Source organism: Dermochelys coriacea, chromosome 3 (assembly GCF_009764565.3).
Source record: "Dermochelys coriacea isolate rDerCor1 chromosome 3, rDerCor1.pri.v4, whole genome shotgun sequence".
Classification (NCBI taxonomy): domain Eukaryota; kingdom Metazoa; phylum Chordata; order Testudines; family Dermochelyidae; genus Dermochelys; species Dermochelys coriacea.
Genome location: NC_050070.1, coordinates 139,804,810 through 139,817,578, shown reverse-complemented (window position 1 = coordinate 139,817,578; position 12,769 = coordinate 139,804,810). Strand labels below are relative to the sequence as shown.

General features: G+C 39.9%; 1 protein-coding gene across 15 annotated transcripts in view; it reads left to right on the top strand.

Annotated features, from left to right (window-relative positions):
- GREM2 (gremlin 2, DAN family BMP antagonist) overlaps positions 1-12,769 on the top strand; it is a 52,431-nt gene that overhangs the window by 25,032 nt on the left and 14,630 nt on the right. Inside the window, exon 2 of one of the 15 annotated variants that reach the window (XM_043511431.1) lies at positions 6,204-6,208. The exons of the other annotated variants lie outside the window; for them this stretch is intronic. The gene's annotated coding sequence lies outside the window, so the exon portion shown is untranslated. The remainder of the gene's footprint in view (positions 1-6,203; positions 6,209-12,769) is intronic. 15 annotated transcript variants of the gene reach the window in all.

The window sequence follows — 12,769 nt, the reverse complement described above, 5'->3', positions numbered from 1 at the left end:
ACTGCAAATCAATATACCTGGGCCACCAAGCAAGACAATAACATATGCAAAGGTACTAGTACTATCCAAGGCTTCATCGCATCACTTGCGATCGTTTATAGGAGCCATTCTGCCCATGTTCAGTAGATTAAGGCTGTATACACTTAAAACACTACAGAGGCACAGCTACAGCTGCTGCACCAGTGTATTACTATAGTGACAGGAGGTGGGGGGGGTCTCCCATTGGCATAGGTAATCCACCTTGCCAAGAGGTGGTAGCAAGGTTCATGGAAGGATTGTTCCATTAACCTCATACTGGGTATGCTGGGGGCTAGGCTGACTTTTCTGTGTCTGTCAGGGATGTGAAAAATCATAGCTATGCCGATTATAGCTTTTCGGTGTAGACCAGCCCTGACCAATCCGCTTCTTGTTTAATTCCTTTTAGATGAGTTTTTCAGTTAGTTACGAAACCTCTCCAGAAGTGCATAGATGGCCAAGACTAAGACACAGATATGAGGAATGTAGTCGGGGTGAAAGTAATATTAAATTTTTACTCGTCCGGGCCCGGCTCTGGACCCACAGAAGGGGGGGACTGTGGATCAGCCTCCCCCAGTCAGCCAGCCCATCCGTGCTGCCTGGCCTGCGGCACCCAGGGCTCCGGCAGCAATTTTAAAAAGTCCTGGGGCACCGGCCACTGCTGCAGTAGCAGTGACGGCAGCCAGGAACCCCAGGCCCTTTTAAATTGTTGGCCCCAGGGCAGTTGCCCCTTTTGGGCCCCCCAACCTCCCCAGTCGGCGGCCCTACCGGTGGGGTGCGAGGGAGGCAGCAACGTTAAAGCGCTGCCATGGCAGCACTTTAAGGAGGGTCCTTTGCCATAGCAGCGCTTTAACGTTGCTGCCCCTTTTTGCCCTCCCACACCCCCCATCAGGGCAAAAGTGGCAGTGATGTTAAAATGCCGCTGTGGCAGTGCTTTAACGTCAGCTGGGTATGGGCTGGTGCTGGCTTCTTACTAGCACACCGTATCGGCCCGTATCAGCTCACTTTCACCGCAAATATAGTTAAATAAAGTTGGACTGAAGGCTTGCTTTATATGGTATCTTAAAATTGGTATGTATATGAATCTAGCATGTAAGGTGCCTAAAAACCTTTCAGATCTGGGCCAAACTCCCAGTGAAATCAGTGGGAGTTGGGCACCTAAATTCCTTTGAGGATCTGGGGCTGTCTCTCTTGCTGAAATGTTATGTCCATTGCCACCAGTTTTCTGAAATTATATCTCTGTTTTTGCCTAATCCAAAATTAAATCTAGTTTACAATAACCAAAATGACTAGGGAAGAAATAGAATTGAATAATTTGTAACAAGGTTAAGAAAATGTAGCCTGTTTTTTCTTCTAGAATGTCAGTGAGCAGATCATGTTTTCTTCCAGTTTATTCTTGTTTAAAATTATTCACTTTTTTTGCTCTGTTTTGATCACCATACATTCTCCAATGAAGTGAGCTGTAGCTCACGAAAGCTTATGCTCTAATAAATCTGTTAGTCTCTAAGGTGCCACAAGTACCCCTTTTCTTTATACATTCTCTGTGAACATTTGGCTATTCAGATTCTGTTGGTTACTAATAACGGACTGGTCACTTATTTCAAATGGTATTTTTTGTCTTCCCTACTTTAATGTGTGTGAGATATTCAAGTGTGTATGGTATAAATGGATGACCTAGATTCATTGACTTCAAGGGAGCTATGCAGATGTACCCTAAGAGTGAATTCCTGGTCCCACTGAAGTCAAGGGAGTTCTCCCTTTTACTTCAATGGGGTGAGGATTCAGTGATTGCACTACATGTCTGCAATATGGCTGATCCGTGAGCAGTGCCTGCTTAAAGGGCACACTTGTAAAGCTAGTCACTGTGTGATAGTTCCTTTATTTTGTGCTGAGGATCTAGCCCTTAAGTACTTTCATACAAAACTTTAATGCTTGCTTACCGACATGAATAGTCTCTGAAATCTTAAAATGCTTGAATGTTTGCAGAAAACAGACACAGAAGAGGCAAGGACATGGCTGAAGTGAATTCATTTAAATATCCAAGGGAATATTTGCAGAACTCTGTGCTTCATCCGCTCAATGCTAATGAAAGTAACATACACACCAAGTGGTTCTGTAGATAGTAGTTAGCAATGCTTATTTGTGCATGGGCTGCACAGCTGCTGCTTAGTCTACAACCACTGAAACACACCTAGTATATTTATGACTTCAGGATCATGCCTGCCATCTGAAACATTACTTTTATTTGTGTCCCTCAGAATCCTTCCCTGTCTAATGTTTTTGTAATGACAGTGGTGTATCAACAATAATAAATAATTATTATATTTAGAACCTGGACACTTATTCAGCAGATTTAGTTCCCTTTTTTTATTTAAAATTATCACTTAAATTATACAAACAAAAAACATGCTTCCCTTGGGTTTAGCTGTTGCTTATATCTTCTCTCAAAATGTCACGAAAGAGCATTTTTCAGTGGTATTAGAAGTTGTAATTGTGTAGATCAGAATGGTGCATAGCACGCAAAAACGCATCAAAATTGCACTCCATGTAATTAGGCTATTGATAAGACTAGCTCTTCACATGGTGTAAATCAGCAGAGTATGGAGCTACAGTGACTTACACCAGCTGCAGATCTGGCTCAAAGACTTTTATTAATAAGAGATTTGTTTTATTCAATAGACTGTTACTGTCAGGGATTTAGCGCTGAGCCAAATTAGGAGAGAGTCCAAAACATAACATCAGTTCAGCCCTTTGGTTTTTCAAATTGAAGTATAATTCCAAATGAGATTCTCAGTGCTTTTCTTATTTCTGGGGGACAAAGAGTTTAATTACTTTTGCTCTTTAATCAGATACATTTTCACAAAAAATAATGCTGTGTTATTGCAAGAGAAAATGATTAGCATTGTGATTACACTGTTAGTAAACTGAAAAGAAGGACTTGTGGCACCTTAGAGAATAACAAATTTATTTGAGCATAAGCTTTTGTGAGCTACAGCTCACTTCATCGAATGTATTCAGTGGAAAATATAGTGGGGAGATTTTTTTTACACACACACATAAAACCTATTGTTTCATGTTCTATCATACACACTGCATCCGATGAAGTGAACTGTAGCTCACGAAAGCTTATGCTCTAATAAATTTGTTAGTCTCTAAGGTGCCACAAGTACTGCTTTTCTTTTTGCGAATACAGACTAACACGGCTGCTACTCTGAAAACTGTAAGGAGAGTGATCAGTTAAGATGAGCTATTACTGTGCCACATATCAGAGACTTGCTAATCTGCCCACAGCTGTTACAGGTAGAGAGGGATTTGAATGTTTGCCAGCATGAGGACAACATGACCATTTTTTGTTTATGCAATTTTTTGACTGTCTGCTTCTAAACTTGGCGCAAATAATCATTTTGAGCTAGATCTGGGGTTTGGATCAGGCCTGTATACAATATACACTATTGCAATATGTGGCAGAGTCATTAGTGACTTTGATTTAGAAGTGTATATTAAGTAGCAGCATGTTTTTTGTTTTTGGCTTCTTTACATCTAATCTATAGTTGGCTGTTTAGGTTACACTTATAACCCACTTTTTTTTTAAAATACTATTTTATACTGCAGCTTTTATTTAATTCCTGCTTTAGCCCTTGGTAGCTTATGTCATAATTAAGGCAGCGCCATCTAGGATGACAAACCCTAAAATTTAACTTAATCTAAAAAATGTATTTCCTTGGTCCTGATAAACGTTGCACTTTCCAGCCCAAGAACTGCAGCATTGCTAATATTTGTGGTGTAAAGCTCCATCTACCATCCAATGTATGTTGGTGGTGATTTGTGTTTTCTTTCTGCTGACAATCTGTTTTTGCTGACATTTTAAGATCAAAACACATTCGTTTATTGGTTCCAGAACTTTAAATATAGTAGCCTTGGTTTTGGAGTGCTGTTGACCATGGGTCTGATTCTCCGTTATACTAAGGACCTGGTATGCATCTCTGGCACTGTAAATAGCCCTATAGTGGGTGGAAGCAGGTCTCGTAGAATACCCTCTTCATTGGAGACCTCATTGGCTGGCATGGAGTTGATATAGTTGTTCTATACTGGTCCTACACCCAACTTCTGAAAGAAGAGATGGATTGGGAGTGTGACAGATCGTAACTGGATCACACGAACTATACTAAGACTATTCTCTACTTCCATTGGCTCATTGGAGACCTGGAGCTGCCCTAACTTCCAGAGAAGGGGCTTCTGCATGGTCCTAGAAAACAGAGCATATAAAGGAAGCTTAAAGCCATCTTGCTTTCCACACCACCATTATTCTTATCTCTTTTTCTCAAGAACAGGAAAGGAGTAACAGACTCGGGCCTGATGATTTACAATATCAGGGGAATATTTTACAAATTCAACCTCAAAAAAATCACATGTAAGATGCTCCAAAGTAGTCGATCAGCTTTACTGATGTCCTGTTCGCTCTTCTTGATATATAAGGATCCCACCAAAATTTCTTCCTTACTCATACTTTTTTTTTAGCTGACATTTGATTTTTAACTTCCATACCAGCTGACACAGCCATTCTGTTCCACCTGTTCCATTTAGCAATTGGCATGCTCTGGACTGATATGTTTCTATTTCTATACTCTCTTAAAACAGAGTGAGGCTCATTTGATCAGAACAACACAGTGGGTAGCCTCATTAGATTCTCTGTACAATATCACTAGAATAATTTCTTCTATCTACATTAACTATTTATGCAGCATATACTTTTCCTTCTTCTTGAGATCAATCCTGAAAGGTCCCTTTAGAACTGTATCCACCATCACTCCCAAGTCATTCTCCTACTCAGCACTACGTAGAAAATGACTTTGTAAGTCTCTACTACTACATAGAGATTTTAGAAAACGAGTAAAATTTCCTATTCCTTATAAATGGTATTCTTCCTTCCCCTGATCCTTCCAGCCCTCTCCAGCAAGTAACTATCAACAAAATGTCCGTTACAGATCGTTTCCTACAAAAACCTTAGAAATCCCAAGGCATTCTCCAGAATCCTGTCTCCTGGTGTCTTTCCCACAGAGAAATATTAAACAAATGGGGAGCATTATGCCTTCAGTGAAAGAAATCAACACAAAGGTAGCCTAACAGGAATTGAGATTTTGTTTCCTGACAGCCCCTCTTAGTTTAGACATCATAACTCTTGTGAGCTCAGAATTACCAGGCTGCAATGTGTTAATCAAAGAGCTGGCTTTGAGATGTGTTTCAGGGACTCCCCAGCAAGCATATTGAGTCACTACAGAAAGCATAATGAGCTCTCACTATGGGAACTGACAAGAAGTAATAAACTTTACTGCAAGGGGTAAGAAAGGAGGAAGGTAGAGAATTGAGCAGAAAATATACATACAATGTGGATACTGGGGGACAGAAGGGCCTCACTGATGCTGATTTGCACCAACTGAAGTCAGTGAAGCTCCACCAATTTTACTAGCCTGAAATCTGCCCCTTTATGTATTTCATATATTAAAAGGGTTGGTTTCTTCTTTTGCATTTCATATTTAGACGGACTGCTCCACAAAACATACATTTGAATATGTCACAATTATAGGATGAGCAAGATTCTGACCTTGCATTGGTGTAATACTGATGTAGGCCCATTCCTGGTCTCAGTTACATCACTATAAATGATGGATGTGTAAATCTGGTACAAGTGAGATAAGAATCGGACCCATTGGCTTTAGTGGAGTTTCTCCTGATTCACATTGGTGTGAGATAGGCCTACATTGTTAAAGATCTGACTCTTTCCTAAGTCGAAGGAGTTTGGGTACTAGGTGTTGGTTCAGAACCATCTGAACCAAGTTTTTAATAATGGCGGTAGTTTTTTTTTTTTTTTTTTTTAAAGTCCTTGCATGCTTGTGACTGGTGAGCAAGAGGGAGGATTTGCCAGGCTAGATACTAGGATAACAATCTCTATAGAAATCCATCTATAATAACAGTAATTTTTTTTTTAATTTTCAGAGGAATAAAAGAGAAAAACACATTACTGCTAACAACAAAGTAACCTTCTCCTCCAAGAAGAGCAATTGTTACTTGGGGCAATTGCCAAATAGTATCAAATCGGAGTTGATAGATAACTTTCCCCAATTAAACTGCATTGAATTAGAATTGCAACTCATCCAACCCTGATGCATTTTCTAGCTGTTAGCTGAGAGTGCATGTTGCCTGGTGACTTGTTGTATGCCTGCTGGGTGTGTTATGTCTCCTTCTAGTGTGTGGTACCCATAACAAGCTTTTAGGCCCCCAATTCAGCAAAGCAGTTAAGCATGTGTCTAATCAGGGCCCTAATTACTAAAGTGGTGTTCCTTTAGGTCAAGTGGTAGGAGTGGGGAACTGTGGCAAAAGACACAAACATCAGTCTTTTCTGGTGACCATGGTGTTTGTATGTATATGCAACCATAATTCATTACATGATGCTACCCTACATGGGACTTTGGTCCTACCTCTCCTTGAGTTCAGCCACTCAGTCAGGTTGTTTAATGATGAGGGCGTGTGTAATCATATCACCCTCTATTGGCTAGTCTCCATTAGTAGAAGAGCCTGCTGCTTACTGAAGGCTACAGGAGTTACACCTTTTAGATCAGGTGGTTGGGGCTTGTGCTTTTGGTGTTGAAGGTCCCAGGTTAGACCATCGGTGACCGTGGTGGCTATGTAGATTGTTACACTTCCACAAGTCTACTGTTGGAGTAGTGTTATAACACTTCCTCTCTATTAGGAATAGCAAATCACGTACTTGCATATCTTGACCTACTGCATGAGGGGAAAATCCAATAACCAGGATAGGTGAACAGATTTTTTTTTTCTGGCTCAGCACACTATCAAACATAGGAAATTTGCACAAGTATTTCCATTCAAAGGGGAACATTTTCAACTACTTATAACTTTGAGTCTTATAGGTACGTTCTATTAGAATTGTTCTCAGTACATAAAGGGTTTTTCTTTTAAAAAGTTGAACAAAGCTGGTTTTGTCATTATCTAGAAAGAAGAGAATGAAAAAAATACTTTGTTCCCAGGCCACCTCATATTTCGCCACACTACCTTTCTGGGGGGGAACACACCAAAAAGATCTATGTGCTTCACGGAAATGTATGTAAGATTGGTGCTTGTCTTTGCAATTCACCAGCTGCATGGGATATGCAGATCTAGATCTGCATAAACATGTATTCTATGGATCGACCCCAGACTATCTAAGTCAGGCCCATCACAACCTTAAAGCTGTACTGTGGGGCAACCTAATTGAGGGAGTACCTGGAAGAAGTCTAGGTTCTGTATTGATACTTGAACATATTGAACAGTGCAGAACATTCTAATGCTATCTAGCAAATAATTGCACATGATGAAAGAAAATTAGCAAAGAAATTTCAAGGGGAAAAAAACTCTAGGAAGTTCCATACAGAAACCCAGAAAGTTGCAAAGTGAGAAACTCAACAGTTGGAAAATGAAATTAAGATTGTATAGGTTATGATTGTGAAGGTCAGATGATCATCCTGATCCTTCTGGATTTAAAAATCTATTCATCTTAACTCTTCCCTCTTTTGTAAATGCATTACAATTTAGGGCCAGGTTTTCAACAGATCTCAGCATATTTGGTGCTGAGTTCTTCTGAAATTCTAGCCGTAAGTGGGAACTACTGGGTGCTCAGGACTTCTAAAAATCTGGTCCTTACATTGCTGTCTAAATGGAAGCTGAGCTCTCCTGAGTATCTGGCAGTTGACATCTTATTACACGGTGATGCACTGTTTCTCCAGTTGTACAATGTAAGATAATATGCAACCTTAATTATTATGTTTTTGATAGAATATACAACTATAACAGAGATTATCTTGGCATTTAGAACTGAAGGCTGCATATCTTTCCTTTATATGTTGTAAAAAGCAATGACGTGATTCAGTCAATACTGTCTTTTTGAAGCAGACTCTTTTTTTATTCACGTTAATCTGATCTGCCATGAAATTTGGGAGCTTGGTGATGACATTGACATGCATGAGAGACATCTTGCAGCATGTAGAGTTATAACTGACCATTTGCAATTGACGTGATTTGACAGTGAAAGAAGAGTGAAGTCTAACCTCTCATTCTTTGAGGTCATAACTTGGAATGGGTGAAAAACAGAAATCCATCCAGCAGCATCAAGTTATTCCATGCTGAGTTGCTCAGGTGTGAGAGACAAGGGTTCTTCTATCTTTTATTGTTTTCACTGAGATTGTTTGACAGTAAATGTTAGATATCAAGTTGTCTACAATATGTGAATGAGTGATTTATAGTGCATAAGTGCACAAGTGACTTGTCTAACTTAATCAGTTGTGTGTGAGGTAACAGTTTCAAAGAACCTATATAAATTATTTAATCTTTCAATGTACTTATTAATTTAAATGTTAGCGTCACATTTACATAATTTATACAATAATAGCAGTGCTATGTAAAATAGCATGTGCCCTTCAACAGTGGTTTAGAAAATATCCATATAGCCAACTTGTATTATGTTAACCAAGTGTCTAAACTAAAGAATTAGATGAGGCCTGCGCTAGATCACACATACTATTCACTGCAGTTTTGTGGTATGCTAGCTGTAGCCATTGGCACAGTCCCTACAGCATGAAGTAGCATGAGAATAGTGCTAAAGCTTGCCATGTAAAAAACTTAACCACAGAGCAAGGATTGATGAATGAATTCATTTTGGTTAATTTCCTACTTCACATTAACAAATAAGTGAAACAGTTACTCAGAAGTGACTGAGTTTCTGTGTTTTTTAAATGCGGTCTTCAATGAGAAAAATATGAGAGAGATGTTTGAACAAATAGGAAGGAAAGAATGACTTTTTTTTTTTTAAAAGACGTAAAATATTTTTTTGAAAATCTGTACACGTTGTACCTAATCTGTGAACCTGAATCTAGCTAGCTATGCTATATTTTATATAGAGAGTGTGAGTGTGTGTAAATTAAATAATTAAAAGGCCCAGGGTGGGATATTATAAAATAAAAGCACTGACTCCATCACAATCATAAACTTCCATTCTTTCAACCACAAACTTCGTATACTAGTCTTGAGATCTAGTGTGAAGTAGAATTGTATCAAAGGATCAAATCAATGATTTAAGCTATCAGTCCCCCTAGAAAAGTCATGGTATTTCAGAGGTACAGTATATTCCTATCAATCTCTCAATAGCCAAGAAAAAGATACCATGAACAGTGCTTTTAACATAATTCAAACATGGGAAATTTTAAGAACAAGATGGGATAATATAAGAGCTGCATATATGCTGGCATACTCACTTGCAAGCTTTACAGTGAACAGCCCCTCTCAGTGTACCCCAAAACAATGGTGGTACTTGATTTGAGGAATATTTTCTTTTTGGGGAACAAAAACAAGTATTTCTTTAAATTTCAGTTTATCATCAATTCAGAGTTTCCCTCCTTATTAGCTCTCTGTGGGTCAAATTCTTGTCCCACTAAACTCAATGACAAAATTGACTTTGATTGGACCAGGCTTAGGCCCTGCGCGTTTTAATGTGGCGTTCATGAGTAGTGCTGGCTTGACAATTTGGGAGGCCAGTGGACAGTTTATCCAAAGAACAGGTTCAGTATAGATAGCAGCATTGTGAACTCACCCAGACTGCTCCACCAATGTACAGTTCCCTCAAACCCGCCCCAGGAGGACCATTTCCAAAGGATAAGGGGATGGCTGAGTCATTTACCCATTCAGTTTTTGGCTGCTGTGCTTGGGTTGCCAAGAAGGATCCAATTGTCATGGTGATCTCTCTATTTTATGAATGTATAGAGTTCCCATTATTGTAATATCTGAGGACCTCACAACCTTTAATGTATATGTCATCACAACACCTCCGTGAGGTAGGGAAGTGCTATTATCTTTATTTTATCAATAGGGAACTGTGGCACTGAGAAGCTTGAGCCTAGATTTCTAAAGGTATGTAGGCTATGCTCCGCTCAACGTTGCAACACCTAAGTTTAAGTTTCAAAAGGGGGTTAATTTTCAAAAGGGGTTTAGGAACCCAAAAGCCTAAGCCTCATTGTAAGGCAATGGGACTTAGTCTCCTAAATCGGTGAGGTGTTCCAGCACTGAGCAGAGCAGCACCTACATACCAGACCCAAAGTCGCACTGGAAGTGTGTGACTGACTTGAACACAGCTCTCTCCAGTTCCAAATTATTGTCCTAACCACTGGATCATCCTTCCTTTCTGTGCACTGTGAGCATTCACCCTCTGAGAATACCAAGTGCAGTCACACACGTAGCAAAAAAGAACATATTTTTAAAAATATTCTGACCAGCTCTATTAATTTAGAAATCAATTTGTTGATTCAGGACTTTCCTAACCCTGTCTCTAGTCCACTTGCCTTTCGTATTGTAGTCTATGATGAGTGGAGCATTCTGTTAACTCATTATTGCCTAGCTGTGTAAAACAAACTGTGGTTTGTTTGTTTTTTCTTGTTTTTTTTAAAGGCCAAGAGTCTTTACCTATAAATATATGTACAATGCACACAAATGAAGCTTACTAAATCCTTGTATGCACTGGATATTTGTTATCGCATATTAAGGATTTGATCTGAGGAAAAAATGAAAGAAACTATTCCCTCCCTCAGTATTGTTTTTAATGAGCAAATCTATTTTACCCCATGAAGTGGGATCTCTTTAATTTAAGGTGTGGGCTAGGGGAATCATATCTCTAGCTCATCTTCTAATAAATGCAGTTTTCTTTTTGGTGTCTACAGCTCCAGCGAGTGTCTGGGGTGAGTTTATATATATATTTAAATCAGGGAAGCTTCCCTCTATTCCTTTTTTTTTTTTTTCCTCTTCAGTATCGCCCCAGCTCCTTAAGTGCAGAAAGGAGTGTCTAAATAAAGACGTGTGTGTTTGGGGGGCAAGAATCTTCCCACATGGCCTCTCTGGACTGACCTTGCCCACCTGTGTTATAAGACCCTAGACTTAGCTTGTGTGTCCTACGGACAATCAGACACTTTATGTGCACAAATAACCAGCCGTAACTTCACCACAGAAATGGATTTATTCCTCTAGAAGGTAAGTGCCAAGAGCAAGAGCTGAGGATCAGAACAGGGAAGTGGGGAAGAGGACAATCTCACTCTTGCTAGAGCTAGTGGCAAATGAATAAGGGTGTTTTTCCCCATCTTCAGAATGGGAAGGTGGGGGATGAAAAAGCTTGCCAGTTTATGATTCTGCAGGACTCTCAGAAGATAATATCACCAAGTTGTATACAGGCTCTCATTCAAGGTCCTTTCTGAAGGACTTGTCCTTTCCTGTGTTCAAGTGTAAACATTAGGACCTGAATGCAAATGGTAACAGCACAGTTGTGGTCTAACTACCTAGAAGTGTCAACTGGATCTCTAGGTGCAGCATTGCAGCTGTAGACAGTGGTATAGATCTGGAGCTCAATCCCCTTTGAACATTTAAAACTGGGTGTAGTGATAACTCCTATGAACAGTAGTATTCAGGGAGGCTACTTGTGGTAGTTTTCATTTATAAAGTGAGCAAAGGGCTGGGCTGGCTACCCCAAGACAGCTCATCCAAACCTGGCTTCTGAACTTGATCCATACATGGATTTGCGGAGAGGGAGCACCTCAGAACTTTTGAGATCACCAATGAACCTGGATGGACTCCAAAGGAGGCTATTTTCAGTTAGCCACATTGGAAGGACACACCTGCATTCAAATGGTCATTGAGGTGTGCCATTAAAGTGGAGCAGGGAATTGTGGACCTGACTCCCCAACAGGGTTAAAAGCTTCCTCAGTCTTCCGAATCAAATTAATGGGAGAATTTGAGAAACAGATTGGAGAGAGAGAGAAGCAAGGGGAGTCCTCTTTTACACTTAGAAGCTCTGACTCTGGAGCCAACGGTTTTTTGTTTTTTTGTTTTTTTTCCTGGTCCCTTGATGCACATTTAAGGCCTGACTTTCAGCTGTGCATTCATTTCTTTTGGAGGCATAGGTGCCTCACACTTCTGAAAATCAGGGCTTCTTTGCTTGTGAAGGGTGCTGGATTGACACTCTTGGGGACCCCAGTCCAGTCCCTCTTATCCACAGAACCAATATACCACAGGTAGCAACTTCTCAAACTAACCAGTGTAAAGGATAGTTTTTCCTGAGGTTATCTTCATTGGTGAGATGGTAATTTATTCTCCATATTTATTCAATATGCAGTACCAGTTGTGGTGATGTGACTGTTTATCCACTAGAAACTGAAGCAAGGTCACTAACTGTAGGCCTTTGTGAGCCCTCTTGTTGTGTCACTGCTCACAAGTGAATAAAAATTTAATTTAAACCAGTTACCTAGAAATTAATTCCTATTTTTCCCCCTTTCAATTGTAGATAACCTCTTTTATGTACTACAAATGATTGTGACTGTTTCCTTCTTCCTATCCCAGCACCTGCCCCAAACTAGTGGTGCTGAGCCATTTTTGGTCCCATCTGTTTGCATTCTGAAACAGTATTAGCTTATAGGGTGGCACATTTTTTATAATTGTATCAACTGAGCTCTGAAAAGTAACTTTCCAAAACTCTTGAGCTTTTTTTCTCTCTCCTTTGCAGCTTAAGAACTTTCATCTCAGATCATCATAGAGTGGCAGGACCAGTACAGCTTCATAGTCTGCAAAGCCCCAGATGTTGTCTGACTCTTTTTTGTTGTAGAAGAAAATGAAGGGTTCAGTTTGTTGGATAGAATGCCCCTTACGCTCTCCAGTGAGCCTTGCGCTC